General features: G+C 53.2%; 1 protein-coding gene across 1 annotated transcript in view; it reads left to right on the top strand.

Annotated features, from left to right (window-relative positions):
• ARHGAP32 (Rho GTPase activating protein 32) overlaps positions 1–55 on the top strand; it is a 407411-nt gene extending 407356 nt beyond the window's left edge. Inside the window, exon 25 of the mRNA XM_074976799.1 lies at positions 2–55. The gene's annotated coding sequence lies outside the window, so the exon portion shown is untranslated. The remainder of the gene's footprint in view (position 1) is intronic.
• The last annotated feature ends 19327 nt before the right edge of the window (positions 56–19382 follow it).

Consider the following 19382-nt stretch of genomic DNA (forward strand, 5'->3'; position numbering starts at 1 on the left):
GAGCAACAAGGGGAAGGAACAAAGAACAAAAGCTGGAGGGAAGAGAAGAGTGTAGGTAAGTGTAACCGCCCACAGCTCTGTCCAAAGCTTCTCAACCAGCATTTTCTCTCCTCCCTGGAGAAAGGCTGTGCAGAGAGGAGGGCGCCTGTCAGGGTGGGTGTACAATTTGGCAAAGAGGCGTCAGTGACACTGGTGGGGGTGGCATTTGTCCTCTGTGCTCTTTTAACCCAGGGTATTTAGGAACAGGACCATAGGGCAGGCTGACTGTACATTGGGCACTTGGGCTGCCACCCAGCTGATTAGAAGAGGGCACGCAGAATGTGTTTGTATTGGTGGTGCACGTCTGTGCACGCCTCTGTGTGTAACAAAATTTATTCTGCAAGTAGCAGCCCTCCCCCCCAACTTGTCTAATGTAACCCAAACGTAAGGAAATACTGATTGTGTTCATATGAAAAAAAAAAACAAACAAACATTTGGCATGTGTAAGAAAATAAGTCTGTAGAATGTAAAAAACGTTATTAATTGGTATAGAAACATGAATACGCAGACATTAATGTATTTCAACATTTAAATGAGATGGATGAGACTGAGACCCACACTTTGTGCATGCACCCCTGTCCTAGCGTATTCTGAGGTCTTGAAACAAGTGCCATTCAAACTTTCCAGATTACTGTGCCTTTCTCACGAGTCAGATTTGGTTTGCATCCCACCAAATTACACCTCACTTAAACTCTACTTATTTACAAAAACCAAGGAAAAATAGCACAGAAGACTTCTACTGCAAACTCGCCTTTCTACTATCTTACTATCAAATACATAACTTAGAATAGAAATACTGCACTTCCATTTCAGTGTAAGGCATATGAAGCAGTAGAAACAAACCATTGTTTGAATGAACTTTTAGATTGTACTGCTTTCTAGTGTTTTTGTAGCCTGTTGTAAAACTAAGCTACTATCTAGATGAGGTAAGGTACTGCCTGGAAGACCTCGGTGTACCCACAAGGCCACACGTACCCCTGGCTCTTGTTCCCACCCAGATCACAAGGGTTTAAGTCAAGTAAGTCAACTCATGGCACATTGGGTGCAGAGAATGAAGGAGGTGTTCTAAACTGTTTTTTTAAAAAGAACTGTTCCCCCAGCACAACATTTTTTAAAAGAAAACAATCCCATTAATTGGTGTTCCTGTCCCAGCTTCTGGCAGTTGGCAGTTCAGGGTCACCCAGAGCATTACTATTTTAGCTAGCTGCTTTTGACAGACTGATCCTTTGTGAACTTATTTAGTTCTTCTTTCTCATCCTGATTCCCCTATTGTAAACGAGTCTCAAACAAACTTCCAGAAGCTGAGAGTGGATGACAGGGAATGGATCATTCTGACGAAATGATTAAGGGGCTTGAGCACATGACCCATGAGAGGCGGCTGAGAGATGCGGGCTTATTTAGTTTGCAGAAGAGAAGACTGAGGGGTGATTTGATAGCAGCCTTCACCTTCCTGAAAGGAAAGTCTAAAGAGGATGGAGAGAGACCGTTCTCAGCCACAGGACGTCTTTTTGTCTTTGACGATACAGACTAACACCCCTCAGATACACATTCTCATTGGTGACAGATGGCAGAACAAGGCGCATCGGTCTGAAGTTACAGAGGGAGAGGTGTAGGTTTCGATTCATTATTTGTGAAAACTATTTCACAAGGACGGTGGTGAAGCACTGGAATGCATTACCGAGACAGGTGGTAGAATCTCCATCCCTAGAGGTTTTTAAGTCCCAGCTTGACATAGTCCTGGCTGGGATGATTTAGTTGAGGTTCGTCCAGCTTTGGGTAGGGGGCTGGATGAGATGATCTCCTGAGGTCCCTTCCAGCCCTAGGATTCTATGATTCTATGATTACCTGTTCTGTTCATCACCTCTTCATGGCCTGTGTCAGAAGACTGGATTCTGGGGTGGGTGGACTATTGGTTCCTCTGTTCATCTCCTCCATCTCCCCACCACACCCCCCAGTTCAAAAAAAAACTACAAAAAAGGAAATGAAGATGAAAGAAAAAAAGATTTTACTAATATATTTGAGCACACAGGTGAGGTCCTGTGGTCTAATGCGCAGCACGTCTGAAATAATCCTTTGGAACATGAAGTCTATAAAGTCTTTCCACTTTCTGAAACCCTCAGAATGAACATTTTTTCACACACAACCCTCCCCAACCCCCAACCCCTGCCATTTCTCTCTCGCAGCAAACTACCAGCATTTAGCTGATCTCTGAAACAGTGACTACAGAGATCTACCATGAGCACAACAAACCAATCCTCCACTGGCTTGACACGCAGTTTCCCATAGCACCTCAGATGGAGTTCAAGGTTCTCTTCTTATTTAAAATTCTCAATATTCTGGGATCTGGATACCTCAACAGTTGTCTTATGCCCCAGGAGGAGCGCTCTGATCCAGAACTCCACTCCTCAGGTATATCAGAATTGCCTGCGACTGAATAAAGCGTCTGCTCAAGAGACAGGCCTTTTCTTGGGGACTTGTCCAAGTGTAAAGCTAGCTACTTCAAACTCTCCATCAGTAATGTAGCCCAGCAAACCTAAACTTAACAAAATCCACCACCTCATAGAATGGTCCCTTTGTTTTGGGGGAGAAGGGACCAAACAAAAAACACCCCAAGCAAACAAGGAAGTGAATCACAAGTGCTGATTGTCTCACTTCCCACTCAACTGGAAGGTAAACTAGCCTACAGCAGTGAAATACTGTACAGTGGTTCCCAACGTTTCCACTAACGTAGACCCTATGATGCCCCCGGCCATTCACAGACTCACATCAAAGCCAATTCAAGCCACTATGTTTACTTCATTAAACTAAAAGGCAACCACAACATAGATTTTCGGACAGCAGTTAATAACGTTATTGGAAGGTATTTAATTTAAAAATAATAATTGATTGTAACGTTGCAATTTATTTAAAACTTATTTTCTATGATCATTTTTATTTATCTTTTTTTTTTCCCACAGACCCCAATACCCTCGCAGACCCCAGGTTGGGAGCCACTGTTGTATACGAACCTGGCTAAAAAAGGAGGTAGCCAAGTTGCAAAGCCTGGGGTCTGATTCTCTTTTCGCTGCCTCCAAGATCAGCATCGTGACTGTTTAAATTCAACTCTGGTCTTTGTCATGTGACTAGGATCAGCTTTTTACTTCCATGCTAACATGCCCATTAGCACTGGTGTTATATCTAGCTCTGAAATAAAAGAGGCAGTGGTGCACCAGCCAAATATTAAAGAGCTTGATTAAAGATTAATAAACAATGAGAGATGGCTTTCCTTGCTGTTAAGCCCTTAGAGTTTTCCAGTAACAAATCTACCATTTAACACACAGCAGCCGTCATTATGAAGTCGTTTGCTCTCGGTTACAACACAGTTTTTCAGAGATATAATTAGAGATAAACACAGACTTTATTTTAGCTATAAAACTGTGGCAACTGCGCAATCTGTGGTGGTAGCCTCTCAGCACTGTGAGAAGTAGGGAAACATACTTGTGCCCATGTCACAGAGGAAGAAACAGGGGTATGAGATTAAGCGACTTGCAAAGGTCCCTCAGGAAACCTGAGAGAAAGATGGGAACTGCAGCCCCGTTTTTATAGACTTTAAAGTCGGAAGGGACCATTGTTGTGACCACTGAGGGTAGAAATTACAGAAGGGCCTCAGAGTCAGGTTTGCGAAGGTAATCAGGCAGCAGCAGAGGCAGTTCTCTCCCCCACCCCCACCCCAGGCAGCAAATACAATGCAGTACCGTGTTAAATGTAAATTACTGAAAAAAGCATCAAAAACCAGATTTGACAGGGTAAGGACACCATTTCAGTGCTTGTTTCATTTCAATTGAGATGGCTATAGCAGCATTTTCTCTCTCCTTAGTAATGGTTCAAAGTAGCATTAGATCAACGTTCAGTTGTAAGATTTTGGGAACGTTTCCCCCCCCCCCCCCACAATTATGAACAGTTGACTTCAGTGGTTTGAGCCCTGGCCTGCTAAAGCCAGGGTTGTGAGCTCTTTCCTTGAGCGGGCCATTGAGGGATGTGGAGCAAGTAGGTTTAAAAAAAAAGAAAAGAAAAAGGGATGGTGCTTGGTCCTGCCAAGAGAGCAGGGGACTGGACTTGATGACCTTCTGAGGTCCCTTCCAGCTTTATGACATGTGTGTATCTCCATAACAACTTCCATACCTGAAGGAAGGCGCAGGTTCTGCTTCAATGGTTTTTAAAGAGGTTTGGGCGTCCTGGTGCACTCTGGATAACAGCCCTGCCAGAAAATGTAAACGGCACTGTCAAGCTGAAGGTCAGGCTTGGGTTGAACATTCTGCTGGGCTCTTGGCGCCAGCCCCACCAAGGGGCCCACCACCCTGAGAGAGGCGAGGAAAATGACGTTCCTCGCTCTGTTTTCAGTGTGTGGCTTTGTGCTGGTGCCAGTGCTGTGGGTGGCATCAGTTCCCCCCACCCCCGTGTGGGTCTTTTACACAGCACCAAAAGGGAGAGAGACCTTTACAAACAGGCCGGGCGCCCCCAGACAAGGGCAGAGGGCAGGGGCTGGCTGAGGAGCAGAGACAGGGAGGCAGGAAACTTAATCACCCATTTGAAATTGAAAAGAGTCTCCGAGGGCCTGGTGCGGGATGGGAACAACTGCCCTGGGCAGCGGGAAGGGCGGTGGGGAGCACTGAGAGGCAGCAGAGGAAAGCGAGGGGTTCCTGAGAGGCTGGGGTCGAGACGGGGCTCGGAAGGAGGTGAAGGGTGGGTATCCCTGATGCTTGAGGGGGAAGTCCCAGACACAAGGGGGTGTCTCTGTGCACTCCTTTCACTTCATTTTGGCTAATTAACACACATTTACATAACAGTGAGCCCCCACCAGACTTGCTCCCTGTTTTCTCAGACTGTCGAAGTGAAAGGGTTAGGTGGGGACCGTCAAATTGAGGAAGTAAATGCATGGTTATGCAGGTCGTATTGGAGAGAGGGCTTTGGATTCTTTGATCATGGGATGCTGTTCCGGGCACAAGGATTAGTGGGAAGAGATGGGGGGTCCACCACATCGAGAGGAAGGAGCGTTTTCACAAGTAGGCTTGCAAACTTAGCGAGGAGAGCTTTAAACTAGGTTTGCAGGGCAGTAGGGCAGTTATCAGGAAGGCGAAAGCACAACTGGAATTGCAACTCATGAGAAATGTGAAGGGTAACAAAAAAAGTTTCTACAGGCATGTTAGCGAGAAGGTGGTGATCAGAGAGGGCTTGGGGCCCCTGTTGGATGAGAAAGGTAACCCAGTGACAGATGATGTAGGGAAAGCTGAAGTACTTAATGCTTTCTTTGCCTCTGTCTTCACGGACAAGGACAGACTAATGTGATAAGTGATGCACTGTGGGATGAAGGTGGACAGCCTTTGGTGGGGAAAGAACAGGTTAGGAGCTATCTAAAAAAGCTAAACATACATAAATCCGTGGGCCCGGACCTAATTCATCCAAGGGTTCTGAGGGAGTTGGCATATATCGTTGACGAGCACTTGGCCACTATCTTTGAACAGTCGAGGAGATTGGGAGAGATCCCAGATGATTGGAAAAAAGGCAAACATAGTGCCCAGCTTTAAAAAAACAGAAGGATGATCCAGGGAACTATAGGCTGGTCAGTCTTACATCAGTCCCTGGAAAAATCATGGAGGAGCTACTCAAGGAAGTCATTTTGAGGCACTTGGAAGAGGGGGAAGCTGATCAGGAATAGTCAGCATGGATTCATGAGGGGCAAGTCATGCCTGACCAATCTGATCAGTTTCTACGATGAGATGGGGAAAATCAGTGGATGTGATTTATCTTGACTTTAGCAAAGTTTTTGATACGGTCTTCCACGATATTCTTGTCGGCAAGTTAAAGGAATGTGGATAGGATAAATGGACGGTAAGATGGATAGAATGCTGACTAGAAGGTCGGGCCCAGCGGGTAGTGATCAACAGCTCGATGTCGGGATGGCAGTCAGTTTCTAGTGAAGTGCCCCAAGGTTCGGTTCTGGGTCCTGTTCTGTTCAACATATTTATCAATGACCTGGATAAGGAGTTTGATTGCATCCTCAGCAAGTTTGCAGATGACACTGAGCCTAGGGGGAGAGAGAGATATGCTGGAGCGTAGGGACTTAGACAAATTGGAAGACTGGGCTGCAAGACATCTGATGAGATTCAATAAGGACAAGTGCAGAGTCCTGCACTTGGGCTGGAAGAATCCCAAGCATTGTTACAGGCTGGGGTCTGACTGGCTCAGCAGTAGTTCTTCAGAAAAGGACCTGGGAGTTGCAGTGGACGAGAAGCTGGACATGGGTCAAGAGTGGGCCATTGTAGCCAAGAAGGCTAATGGAATATTAGGCTGCATCAAGAGGAGCGTTGCCAGTAGAGCTGGAGAAGTGATTGTTCCTCTTTATTCAGCTTTGGTGAGGCCGCATCTGGAGTACTGTGTCCAGTTCTGGGCCCCCAGTTATAGGAAGGATGTGGATACACTGGAGAGGTCCAGCAGAGGGTGACCAAAATAATTAAGGCGGGGGCTGGAGCATATGACCTATGAAGAAAGGTAAAGGGAATTGGGACGGTTTGGTCTGCAGAAGAGAAGACTGAGGGGGGACTTGATAACAGCCTTCAACTAACTGAAGGGAGGTTGCAAAGAGGTTGGAGAGAAGCTGTTCACAGTGGTCACGGATGGCAGAACACAGAACTATGGTCTCAAGTTGCGGTTGGGAAGATCCAGGTTGAACATCAAGAAAAACTTTTTCACTAGGAGGGTGGTGAAGCATTGGAATGGTCTACCCAGGGAAGTAGTGGAGTCTCCATCCCTGGAGGTGTTTAAGTCTCGCCTCGACAAACCTCTGGCTGGGCTGATCTGATGGGTTTGGTCCTGCCTATGGGAAGGGGCTGGACTTGATGTCTTTTTCACGTCTCTTCCAGCTCTATAGTTCTATGATTCTATGATAAGAACACATTGGTCTCTGTGTCCTGATATGACCCCATTCTCATGCAATCCGACTCATTTACCTGAAAAATGAGTCCACCCCAGGAGACTTGCTCCTTGCTCTCTTTGACCGAGTTTCAATTCTCTGGCCTCAATTTGAACCCCTGTGAACTTTCAGTGACCTCCTAATAGGTTTCTGCGTCTTCATTTGACCCCCTTTTGGCAGAATCCTAGTCATGAACCTAAGAGTGAGCACCCATCAGACTTGCTCCCAGATGTCTCTGACCTCATTTGAACTCTGTGGCCTGAATTTGAACCCCTGTGAACTTTCAGTGACCCCCTAATTGGTCTCTGTGGCCTCAGTTGATCCCTCTGTGTATCATTGCATCTCTCCATAGCACAGTACTCTCAGCGCTGTGGTCAGTGGAACAGGACTGGACTGCCTTCCAAGGCAAGGAAGAGAAGAGAGCCAGTCAGTCATGCCCTCCTCGCAGCTCACCCTCCGTGGCTTAAGCACAGCCAAGGCACAGGGCCATGCCCCTCACCAGCTTGGCTAAGGGTCCTTCATGGACTCTGTCACTTCACACTTTCTTCTTGTCTTTCTGACCCCCCTCTTTTAGCATTGTCCTTCAGCACTTCCCCCAGCAGTCCCGTCCACAGGCTGGTGGCCTGCCTGTTGCATGAAGAAACACTGCCAGGAGTTTGTTGCACACACCCCAGCTAATTTCAGCAGGGGACCCTGGTTCTCGTGTTGGGACAAGGGGGTAACTCTCCTGTCCTTATTCACCCCCTTCATCACCTTACAGTTCCCTTTCCTGTCCAGCCCAAACTGTTTCCTTTGAGAAGTGGAACTCGAGCAGCCCCCAACCTTGTGTCACTGGGGAGGGAGCTAACTGCCAAGTTAAAAGCTTCAGAGGACCCCGCTGTGTCCTCTCCCTCGGCTGATTTGTGTGAGGGGCAGCTCACAGGTCCCTCTGAGAATGACACTAAACTGTCTAGGTAGGTGCCACAGTCGCCTGAAGGGTTCCGAGCTAGAGAGCCCATGCAGAGGTCAGGACCCAGCAAGAGAACACGCTGGTTCAGTTGCCATTCCCTGAGCTACAGAGCAGGGATTTGACTGGCTCTGTGCCATGTCAAAGGCCAGCCCAGAAAGGCTGAGCTCCTGTCAATTACTAGTCACTGGGTCACTGCAAGATACCCCCCGCTAAACCTTCAGTAACCCTGTGGTTTTGTTGTTTCCTCAGCAGGTAACTGATGCTAGTTCAACTCTTTCCTCCCCTGATTCAGGGGCAGGATTGAGGGAGAATTGGGTCAAATGAGGACACAGAGACCAATTAGAGGGTCGCTGAAAGTTCACTGGGGTGGAAATTGAGGCCAGAGAGTTCAAAAGAGGTCACAGAGAGCAGGTCAGTTTGGGCCTCAGTCGAAGGGAAAGGGGCAGGATTGAGGGAGAATTGGGTCAAAAGAGGACACAGAGACCAATTGGAGGGTCACCGAAAGTTCACGGGGGTTGAAATTGAGGCCAGAGAGTTCAAATGAGGTCACAGAGCAGAGAGAGCAGGTCAGTTTGGGCCTCAGTCGAAGGGAAAGGGGCAGGATTGAGGGAGAATTGGGTCAAATGAGGACACAGAGACCAATTAGAGGGTCGCTGAAAGTTCACTGGGGTGTTAATTGAGGCCAGAGGGTTCAAATGAGGTCACAGAGCAGAGAGAGCAGGTCAGTTTGGGCCTCAGTCGAAGGGAAAGGGGCAGGATTGAGGGAGAATTGGGTCAAATGAGGACACAGAGACCAATTAGAGGGTCGCTGAAAGTTCACTGGGGTGGAAATTGAGGCCAGAGAGTTCAAAAGAGGTCACAGAGAGCAGGTCAGTTTGGGCCTCAGTCGAAGGGAAAGGGGCAGGATTGAGGGAGAATTGGGTCAAATGAGGACATAGCGACCAATTATGGGGTCACCGAAGCTGCAGAGGGGTTCAGTTTGAGGCCAGAGGGTTCGCCCAATGTAGCAGAGAACAAGGTTTCTGGACTTCTGGAGAGAGACAAATTGTGATCAGTTGGAATGGAGAGGGGAAAATGAGGAGACGGAGACCGTTCAGGGGGTCACCGAAAGTTCACAGGGGTTCCCTATGTGGCCAGAGATTTCAAATGTGGTCCGAGAAAGCAAGGAGCAAGCCTCGTAGGGCCTCGCTTTTAGTGAAAAGAGTAGGAGGCTTCAACCAGAATGGGGTGAAAAGAGGAGACAGAGACCACCTCTGGGCTCACTGAAAGTTGCCAGGGGTTCAATTTGAGGCCAGAGCGTTCCAGTGAGGTCAGAGAGAGCAGGGAGCAAGTCTGTTCCCTGTTCATTAGCTATGCTTTGGGCAAACAAGGAGGCCTTGCTTCTTCTCTGGGGCGCTGGCTTGGCCACACGTCTGGGTCTACTTCTTGAGCCCAAGGCGGGTGTGGGCGCGCTGTTTTCGCTGTCGATGGTGGGCCACTTTCCCTCGCCGTGAGCTTGCCTGCCGCGGTCGGGTTAGTCGAGTGGCTCGTGTTGTTGCCCCCTCTCTGGGGAGCCAGGGGTTCTCATCCTCTGTCCTCCTTCAAAAGGAAGGACTGCGTCTCGGCTCGCTTCTCTGTGGACCGAAGGCCGCGTGAGTTGGGTCAGGCTCTGGCCGCCTGCTCTGAGGTTGGCCGGTCCTCCGGCTATGCCCTTTCTACGGGAGAGAGAGACGCTGCTTTGAAGCTTCCTTCCTTCGTAATCGCCCCTGCGTTGCCAGTGTCTTTTTCCTGTGGAAGCTGCTCCGGTGGCGATAAATACGCCTGGGGCTGGCCTCCTTGCCAGCTCCACTCTCTAGTCCAGTGGTTCGGATACTCGCCCGGGTTGCGGGAGATCCCGGTTCAAGCCCCCCAGCTGCCTGTTCAGCGCAGGGGCTTGCACTGGGATCCCCTGCCTCCTAGGCGACAGTCCTTTGTGGGGGGCCATCCTTGCCTGAGCCCCCTCTCTTTCCCCAGAGGCCATTGTCTTCTTGGAAAAGGGAGGGGGCTTGGACAAGGATCGCTCCCCAGACTCTCTCCCAGGAGGTGGCCACCCCAGTTCACACCCCTCAAAAGAGCAGGGGAGTGGCCTGGGGCAGGCTGCAGCCTGGGCTTGTATCCCAATCACGGTGGACTAGAGAGAGGGGCTTTTACTGCTCAGCAGCAAAACTACTTTTCTAAAAAGCAGCAAGAGGCCTTGTGAGCAGCCAACCCCTCAGCAGCACAGGGCTGGTTTCCACCCCTCAGGGACACCCAGCAGGCAGAGCAGGGACTTGAACCAGGGGCCCTCAGATCCTTAGGAGAGGCCCTCACACCCTGCTCCACACAGGCCGCTGAGGGCAAGCGTGTGCTCCAGTTAAGATGTACTGAAAGTGGAGCCCTTGAGCGCTGAGAAAACAGAGCGCCTCTTGCCACTCGCCAAGCAGAGAGGAGACTTGAACCAGCACTGCACCGGTGCCAGGGCCCAGGCCAGAGCCACACCCCTAGAGCAGAAGTCACGCAAGCCCGGCCGCCCACTTCTCCCTTCATACTTGCTGAAAGCGGCTCCTCTTGGCCAGAAGGAGTCTCTGCCTCTGCCTCGCCCCGCCACCCAGCCCTGGGGGCATTGGGTCGAGAGAGAAGTGAGCCAGGAGCAAGTCCCTCCGCTTTGAGGAAAAAAGGGGAGTTGAACCCTCGACTTGTAGGAGACAAGGCCGAGCTTGAGCCACTCAACCAGCCGCTATGGGCCTGGGGAGCCAACGGGAAGGGAAAGTGGTTCTCCGCCAACAGCGAAAACGGACGGCACGCAGCCACCCAGGCCTGCCTCCGCGCCCTGCGTTTAGGCCGTTCACCCGAGAGACGGGCGAGAAAGGCTCAAATCCCACCGCGGCAAGGGGTTTTGAAGCCTCAGCTCTCACCCACTCCCACGACTCAACTCCACAGGGCTGCTTGGGCAGCAAAAAGCAAGCCAGCGCAGCAGCAGCAGCTGCTGCTTCCGGGGCTCCCGAGAAGCCGCCCCTCCACTCCAAAGGCCCACAGCACTGCGTGCCTTTCGCCGGAGGGAAAGGGCCGCGCTGGTGCCCGCCTGAAGCGGAGGAGGAGGAGGAAGGAGTCGAACGCACGCCGGCCGAGCAACCGGCCAAGCCACCGGACTACTCGAGGCTTGGTGGGGCAGGGGCCGGGGGGTGGGGGCAGTGACTGTTGGTTGTTGACGGGCGCTCAGCCTCCCTGGGCTGGCCGTTCCCTCAGAATCAGGGCTAAGGCCTTTGCGATCGCACCGAGCCAGTCAGATCCCTGCTCTGGAGCGCAGGGAAAGGCATCAGAACCAGCCTCTTCTCTGGACGGGTCCCCACCGCTGCGTGGGCTCTCTGCCTAGGAATCCCGCAGGCGACTCAGCCACCTCCCCAGACGGTTCAGTGTCAGCCTCCGAGGGACCTGTGAGATGCCCCTGCCGCAAATCGGCCGAGGGAGAGGTGGCAGCGGGCTCCTCGGAAGCTTTTCACTCGGTGGTTGGGTCCCTCCCGAGTGACGCAAGGACCGGAGAGTTCCCCCCTTCTCCTGACGCGAGAGCCGCGGGCCCCTGCTGAAATCAGTTGGGTGTGTAAGGAACCCCAGGCAGCGTTTCGTCACGCGAGAGGCAGACGGGCAGGCAGCCGGCCGGCCAGCCTGGGGAAGGGGCTGCCAGCAGAGGCGCCCAAGGACAATGCTGAAAGAGGGGCTGAGAGAGACAAGACGAAAGGGGGAAGGAACGGCGTCCACGAAGGACTCTGAGCCAAGCTGGTGCGGGGCACGGCCCTGTGCTTTGCCCGTGCCTAAGACGCTGAGGGTGAGCGGCGAGGCCGGGCTTACCGACTGGCTCTCTCCTCCTCCTTGCCTCTCAAAGCCGTCCCACTCCTCTGCTCCCGTGCCACTCACCAGTCCTGTTGCACTGAGCGCAGGGCTGGGAGTCTTGCGGGGATATGGACGGCTCAAGTGATACACGAGGGGTCAACTGAGGACATAGAGGCCAATTGGGGGGGGGGGGGTGTCACTGAATGTTGACGGGGGTTCAATTTGAGGCCAGAGAGTTCAACGGAGCTGAGAGAGAGCAGGGGGCGAGCCTGGCAGGGGCTCACTGTGAGGTTAATGAGTAGGCTTGAGCCAGAATGGTGTCAAAAGAAGAGAGAGAGAGAGAGAGAGAGAGACCAAGTGGGGAGTCACTGAAAGTTCACTGGGTCGAAACTGAGGCCATAGAGTTCAAACGAGGTCAGAGTCAGCAGGGAGCAAGACTGATAGGGAAAGGTGCGGGATTCAGACAGAATGGGGTGAAATGAGGACACAGAGCCCAATTAGGGGGTCACCGAAAGTTCACGGGGGTTGAAATTGAGGCCAGAGTATTCAAAGGAGGTCAGAGAGCAAGTCAGTTTGGGCCTCAGTCGAAGGGAAAGGGGCAGGATTGAGGGAGAATTGGGTCAAATGAGGACACAGAGACCAATTGGAGGGTCGCTGAAAGTTCACTGGGGTGTTAATTGAGGCCAGAGGGTTCAAATGAGGTCACAGAGCAGAGAGAGCAGGTCAGTTTGGGCCTCAGTCGAAGGGAAAGGGGCAGGATTGAGGGAGAATTGGGTCAAAAGAGGACACAGAGACCAATTGGAGGGTCGCTGAAAGTTCACTGGGGTGGAAATTGAGGCCAGAGAGTTCAAATGAGGTCACAGAGCAGAGAGAGCAGGTCAGTTTGGGCCTCAGTCGAAGGGAAAGGGGCAGGCTTGAGGGAGAATTGGGTCAAATGAGGACACAGAGACCAATTAGCGGGTCGCTGAAAGTTCACTGGGGTGGAAATTGAGGCCAGAGAGTTCAAATGAGGTCACAGAGCAGAGAGAGCAAGTCAGTTAGGGCCTCAGTCGAAGGGAAAGGGGCAGGATGGAGGGAGAATTGGGTCAAATGAGGACACAGAGACCAATTAAGGGGTCACCGAAAGTTCACGGGGGTTGAAATTGAGGCCAGAGTGTTCAAAGGAGGTCAGAGAGCAAGTCAGTTTGGGCCTCAGTCGAAGGGAAAGGGGCAGGATTGAGGGAGAATTGGGTCAAAAGAGGACACAGAGACAAATTGGAGGGTCACCGAAAGTTCACGGGGGTTGAAATTGAGGCCAGAGAGTTCAAATGAGGTCACAGAGCAGAGAGAGCAGGTCAGTTTGGGCCTCAGTCGAAGGGAAAGGGGCAGGCTTGAGGGAGAATTGGGTCAAATGAGGACACAGAGACCAATTAGCGGGTCGCTGAAAGTTCACTGGGGTGGAAATTGAGGCCAGAGAGTTCAAATGAGGTCACAGAGCAGAGAGAGCAAGTCAGTTAGGGCCTCAGTCGAAGGGAAAGGGGCAGGATGGAGGGAGAATTGGGTCAAATGAGGACACAGAGACCAATTAAGGGGTCACCGAAAGTTCACGGGGGTTGAAATTGAGGCCAGAGTGTTCAAAGGAGGTCAGAGAGCAAGTCAGTTTGGGCCTCAGTCGAAGGGAAAGGGGCAGGATTGAGGGAGAATTGGGTCAAAAGAGGACACAGAGACAAATTGGAGGGTCACCGAAAGTTCACGGGGGTTGAAATTGAGGCCAGAGAGTTCAAATGAGGTCACAGAGCAGAGAGAGCAGGTCAGTTTGGGCCTCAGTCGAAGGGAAAGGGGCAGGATTGAGGGAGAATTGGGTCAAATGAGGACACAGAGACCAATTAGAGGGTCGCTGAAAGTTCACTGGGGTGTTAATTGAGGCCAGAGGGTTCAAATGAGGTCACAGAGCAGAGAGAGCAGGTCAGTTTGGGCCTCAGTCGAAGGGCAAGGGGCAGGATTGAGGGAGAATTGGGTCAAATGAGGACACAGAGACCAATTGGAGGGTCGCTGAAAGTTCACTGGGGTGGAAATTGAGGCCAGAGAGTTCAAATGAGGTCACAGAGAGCAGGTCAGTTTGGGCCTCAGTCGAAGGGAAAGGGGCAGGATTGAGGGAGAATTGGGTCAAAAGAGGACACAGAGACCAATTGGAGGGTCGCCGAAAGTTCACGGGGGTTGAAATTGAGGCCAGAGAGTTCAAATGAGGTCACAGAGCAGAGAGAGCAGGTCAGTTTGGGCCTCAGTCGAAGGGAAAGGGGCAGGATTGAGGGAGAATTGGGTCAAATGAGGACACAGAGACCAATTAGAGGGTCGCTGAAAGTTCACTGGGGTGTTAATTGAGGCCAGAGGGTTCAAATGAGGTCACAGAGCAGAGAGAGCAGGTCAGTTTGGGCCTCAGTCGAAGGGAAAGGGGCAGGATTGAGGGAGAATTGGGTCAAATGAGGACACAGAGACCAATTAGAGGGTCGCTGAAAGTTCACTGGGGTGGAAATTGAGGCCAGAGAGTTCAAAAGAGGTCACAGAGAGCAGGTCAGTTTGGGCCTCAGTCGAAGGGAAAGGGGCAGGATTGAGGGAGAATTGGGTCAAATGAGGACATAGCGACCAATTATGGGGTCACCGAAGCTGCAGAGGGGTTCAGTTTGAGGCCAGAGGGTTCGCCCAATGTAGCAGAGAACAAGGTTTCTGGACTTCTGGAGAGAGACAAATTGTGATCAGTTGGAATGGAGAGGGGAAAATGAGGAGACGGAGACCGTTCAGGGGGTCACCGAAAGTTCACAGGGGTTCCCTATGTGGCCAGAGATTTCAAATGTGGTCCGAGAAAGCAAGGAGCAAGCCTCGTAGGGCCTCGCTTTTAGTGAAAAGAGTAGGAGGCTTCAACCAGAATGGGGTGAAAAGAGGAGACAGAGACCACCTCTGGGCTCACTGAAAGTTGCCAGGGGTTCAATTTGAGGCCAGAGCGTTCCAGTGAGGTCAGAGAGAGCAGGGAGCAAGTCTGTTCCCTGTTCATTAGCTATGCTTTGGGCAAACAAGGAGGCCTTGCTTCTTCTCTGGGGCGCTGGCTTGGCCACACGTCTGGGTCTACTTCTTGAGCCCAAGGCGGGTGTGGGCGCGCTGTTTTCGCTGTCGATGGTGGGCCACTTTCCCTCGCCGTGAGCTTGCCTGCCGCGGTCGGGTTAGTCGAGTGGCTCGTGTTGTTGCCCCCTCTCTGGGGAGCCAGGGGTTCTCATCCTCTGTCCTCCTTCAAAAGGAAGGACTGCGTCTCGGCTCGCTTCTCTGTGGACCGAAGGCCGCGTGAGTTGGGTCAGGCTCTGGCCGCCTGCTCTGAGGTTGGCCGGTCCTCCGGCTATGCCCTTTCTACGGGAGAGAGAGACGCTGCTTTGAAGCTTCCTTCCTTCGTAATCGCCCCTGCGTTGCCAGTGTCTTTTTCCTGTGGAAGCTGCTCCGGTGGCGATAAATACGCCTGGGGCTGGCCTCCTTGCCAGCTCCACTCTCTAGTCCAGTGGTTCGGATACTCGCCCGGGTTGCGGGAGATCCCGGTTCAAGCCCCCCAGCTGCCTGTTCAGCGCAGGGGCTTGCACTGGGATCCCCTGCCTCCTAGGCGACAGTCCTTTGTGGGGGGCCATCCTTGCCCGAGCCCCCTCTCTTTCCCCAGAGGCCATTGTCTTCTTGGAAAAGGGAGGGGGCTTGGACAAGGATCGCTCCCCAGACTCTCTCCCAGGAGGTGGCCACCCCAGTTCACACCCCTCAAAAGAGCAGGGGAGTGGCCTGGGGCAGGCTGCAGCCTGGGCTTGTATCCCAATCACGGTGGACTAGAGAGAGGGGCTTTTACTGCTCAGCAGCAAAACTACTTTTCTAAAAAGCAGCAAGAGGCCTTGTGAGCAGCCAACCCCTCAGCAGCACAGGGCTGGTTTCCACCCCTCAGGGACACCCAGCAGGCAGAGCAGGGACTTGAACCAGGGGCCCTCAGATCCTTAGGAGAGGCCCTCACACCCTGCTCCACACAGGCCGCTGAGGGCAAGCGTGTGCTCCAGTTAAGATGTACTGAAAGTGGAGCCCTTGAGCGCTGAGAAAACAGAGCGCCTCTTGCCACTCGCCAAGCAGAGAGGAGACTTGAACCAGCACTGCACCGGTGCCAGGGCCCAGGCCAGAGCCACACCCCTAGAGCAGAAGTCACGCAAGCCCGGCCGCCCACTTCTCCCTTCATACTTGCTGAAAGCGGCTCCTCTTGGCCAGAAGGAGTCTCTGCCTCTGCCTCGCCCCGCCACCCAGCCCTGGGGGCATTGGGTCGAGAGAGAAGTGAGCCAGGAGCAAGTCCCTCCGCTTTGAGGAAAAAAGGGGAGTTGAACCCTCGACTTGTAGGAGACAAGGCCGAGCTTGAGCCACTCAACCAGCCGCTATGGGCCTGGGGAGCCAACGGGAAGGGAAAGTGGTTCTCCGCCAACAGCGAAAACGGACGGCACGCAGCCACCCAGGCCTGCCTCCGCGCCCTGCGTTTAGGCCGTTCACCCGAGAGACGGGCCAGAAAGGCTCAAATCCCACCGCGGCAAGGGGTTTTGAAGCCTCAGCTCTCACCCACTCCCACGACTCAACTCCACAGGGCTGCTTGGGCAGCAAAAAGCAAGCCAGCGCAGCAGCAGCAGCTGCTGCTTCCGGGGCTCCCGAGAAGCCGCCCCTCCACTCCAAAGGCCCACAGCACTGCGTGCCTTTCGCCGGAGGGAAAGGGCCGCGCTGGTGCCCGCCTGAAGCGGAGGAGGAGGAGGAAGGAGTCGAACGCACGCCGGCCGAGCAACCGGCCAAGCCACCGGACTACTCGAGGCTTGGTGGGGCAGGGGCCGGGGGGTGGGGGCAGTGACTGTTGGTTGTTGACGGGCGCTCAGCCTCCCTGGGCTGGCCGATCCCTCAGAATCAGGGCTAAGGCCTTTGCGATCGCACCGAGCCAGTCAGATCCCTGCTCTGGAGCGCAGGGAAAGGCATCAGAACCAGCCTCTTCTCTGGACGGGTCCCCACCGCTGCGTGGGCTCTCTGCCTAGGAATCCCGCAGGCGACTCAGCCACCTCCCCAGACGGTTCAGTGTCAGCCTCCGAGGGACCTGTGAGATGCCCCTGCCGCAAATCGGCCGAGGGAGAGGTGGCAGCGGGCTCCTCGGAAGCTTTTCACTCGGTGGTTGGGTCCCTCCCGAGTGACGCAAGGACCGGAGAGTTCCCCCCTTCTCCTGACGCGAGAGCCACGGGCCCCTGCTGAAATCAGTTGGGTGTGTAAGGAACCCCAGGCAGCGTTTCGTCACGCGAGAGGCAGACAGGCAGGCAGCCGGCCGGCCAGCCTGGGGAAGGGGCTGCCAGCAGAGGCGCCCAAGGACAATGCTGAAAGAGGGGCTGAGAGAGACAAGACGAAAGGGGGAAGGAACGGCGTCCACGAAGGACTCTGAGCCAAGCTGGTGCGGGGCGCGGCCCTGTGCTTTGCCCGTGCCTAAGACGCTGAGGGTGAGCGGCGAGGCCGGGCTTACCGACTGGCTCTCTCCTCCTCCTTGCCTCTCAAAGCCGTCCCACTCCTCTGCTCCCGTGCCACTCACCAGTCCTGTTGCACTGAGCGCAGGGCTGGGAGTCTTGCGGGGATATGGACGGCTCAAGTGATACACGAGGGGTCAACTGAGGACATAGAGGCCAATTTGGGGGGGGGGGGGGGTGTCACTGAATGTTGACGGGGGTTCAATTTGAGGCCAGAGAGTTCAACGGAGCTGAGAGAGAGCAGGGGGCGAGCCTGGCAGGGGCTCACTGTGAGGTTAATGAGTAGGCTTGAGCCAGAATGGTGTCAAAAGAAGAGAGAGAGAGAGCGAGAGAGAGAGAGACCAAGTGGGGAGTCACTGAAAGTTCACTGGGTCGAAACTGAGGCCATAGAGTTCAAACGAGGTCAGAGTCAGCAGGGAGCAAGACTGATAGGGAAAGGTGCGGGATTCAGCCAGAATGGGGTGAAATGAGGACACAGAGACCAATTGGGGGTCACCGAAAGTTCACGGGGGTTGAAATTGAGGCCAGAGTATTCAAAGGAGGTCAGAGAGCAAATCAGTTTGGGCCTCAGTCGAAGGGAAAGGGGCAGGATTGAGGGAGAATTGGGTCAAATGAGGACACAGAGACCAATTAGAGGGTCGCTGAAAGTTCACTGGGGTGTTAATTGAGGCCAGAGAGTTCAAATGAGGTCACAGAGCAGAGAGAGCAGGTCAGTTTGGGCCTCAGACGAAGGGAAAGGGGCAGGATTGAGGGAGAACTGGGTCAAATGAGGACACAGAGACCAATTGGAGGGTCGCTGAAAGTTCACTGGGGTGGAAATTGAGGCCAGAGAGTTCAAATGAGGTCACAGAGCAGAGAGAGCAAGTCAGTTAGGGCCTCAGTCGAAGGGCAAGGGGCAGGATTGAGGGAGAATTGGGTCAAATGAGGACACAGAGACCAATTAGGGGGTCACCGAAAGTTCACGGGGGTTGAAATTGAGGCCAGAGTGTTCAAAGGAGGTCAGAGAGCAAGTCAGTTTGGGCCTCAGTCGAAGGGAAAGGGGCAGGATTGAGGGAGAATTGGGTCAAATGAGGACACAGAGACCAATTGGAGGGTCGCTGAAAGTTCACTGGGGTGGAAATTGAGGCCAGAGAGTTCAAAAGAGGTCACAGAGAGCAGGTCAGTTTGGGCCTCAGTCGAAGGGAAAGGGGCAGGATTGAGGGAGAATTGGGTCAAATGAGGACATAGCGACCAATTATGGGGTCACCGAAGCTGCAGAGGGGTTCAGTTTGAGGCCAGAGGGTTCGCCCAATGTAGCAGAGAACAAGGTTTCTGGACTTCTGGAGAGAGACAAATTGTGATCAGTTGGAATGGAGAGGGGAAAATGAGGAGACGGAGACCGTTCAGGGGGTCACCGAAAGTTCACAGGGGTTCCCTATGTGGCCAGAGATTTCAAATGTGGTCCGAGAAAGCAAGGAGCAAGCCTCGTAGGGCCTCGCTTTTAGTGAAAAGAGTAGGAGGCTTCAACCAGAATGGGGTGAAAAGAGGAGACAGAGACCACCTCTGGGCTCACTGAAAGTTGCCAGGGGTTCAATTTGAGGCCAGAGCGTTCCAGTGAGGTCAGAGAGAGCAGGGAGCAAGTCTGTTCCCTGTTCATTAGCTATGCTTTGGGCAAACAAGGAGGCCTTGCTTCTTCTCTGGGGCGCTGGCTTGGCCACACGTCTGGGTCTACTTCTTGAGCCCAAGGCGGGTGTGGGCGCGCTGTTTTCGCTGTCGATGGTGGGCCACTTTCCCTCGCCGTGAGCTTGCCTGCCGCGGTCGGGTTAGTCGAGTGGCTCGTGTTGTTGCCCCCTCTCTGGGGAGCCAGGGGTTCTCATCCTCTGTCCTCCTTCAAAAGGAAGGACTGCGTCTCGGCTCGCTTCTCTGTGGACCGAAGGCCGCGTGAGTTGGGTCAGGCTCTGGCCGCCTGCTCTGAGGTTGGCCGGTCCTCCGGCTATGCCCTTTCTACGGGAGAGAGAGACGCTGCTTTGAAGCTTCCTTCCTTCGTAATCGCCCCTGCGTTGCCAGTGTCTTTTTCCTGTGGAAGCTGCTCCGGTGGCGATAAATACGCCTGGGG

This window comes from Carettochelys insculpta, chromosome 25, assembly GCF_033958435.1.
Source record: "Carettochelys insculpta isolate YL-2023 chromosome 25, ASM3395843v1, whole genome shotgun sequence".
NCBI lineage: Eukaryota > Metazoa > Chordata > Testudines > Carettochelyidae > Carettochelys > Carettochelys insculpta.